Genomic DNA, 989 nt, shown 5'->3' with positions numbered 1-989 from the left:
TGATGTATACTCTGAAAATACTAGACATGAAGCTAAGCAATAAATGAAACTTCAGAGGACTGGGTTAAAGATACAGTTTTCAGAGGCAGCCATATGCTTATAACTCATTGCTGATGCTTAGAAATATGACATCTTTCTCTAGCCCTGTATTAGCCCACCATCAACAATTTCAGAGGGGAAATATGGCATTTTAGTCTGACTTCACCACCATTACCTACCTTGTTAGATTTTATTTGGGTAGCAAGTTTATTCCAAGTAGTAAAGTTAATATATTAGTATGTACTGATAAAAAAGAGCAAGTAACAGATTATTAATCCCAATTTTATATTTTTTGTCCCCAGAGACTCTACGGGGGTGGGTAATTCAGTGGTCCACAAGCGGTCTCCTTTACGTCGAAACCAAAAACCACCGATATCCTTGACCAAACTGTCCTCACGGGATGGACAGAAAGCCAAAAAACCAGTGTGCAAATTTGAAGAAGGTCAAGATGTCCTAGCTAGATGGTCAGATGGCTTGTTTTATCTTGGAACTATCAAAAAGGTAATATCTTTTTGACAGAGTTATTCAAATTGTAAGGATTCCTAGTGTTCAGATATCACTATCTCAAATCTGCTCTCATTTCAGATAAACAAACTCAAGCAGACCTGCTTTGTTGTATTTGAAGACAGTTCCAAATCCTGGGTTCTCTGGAAGGACATACAAACAGGCAAGTTTTTTTTTAATTGATTGGTATGAAGCTTCAGAACCCATTCACTACTATTTTCAGCACCTTCTCAAGAAATACAACATTGAAAAGAGTGAGGATTTTTTCCAGCCTTGTGGGCCACATAGCCACACAAGAAGCCTTCCATCTTGAATGCCAATGATGAGGAAGGTCAGAGCCACATATTTCCTCCCCTATGCAGTCATATCCCCCCCTCCTTTTTTTTTAATTTTTTTTGGGAGGTATGTTATGTGGCTTTTTTTAAGCTGCTTTTCATGTGAAAAAG

Source organism: Sceloporus undulatus, chromosome 4 (genome assembly GCF_019175285.1).
Source record: "Sceloporus undulatus isolate JIND9_A2432 ecotype Alabama chromosome 4, SceUnd_v1.1, whole genome shotgun sequence".
Lineage (NCBI taxonomy): Eukaryota > Metazoa > Chordata > Lepidosauria > Squamata > Phrynosomatidae > Sceloporus > Sceloporus undulatus.
This window is presented reverse-complemented; position numbering follows the sequence as displayed.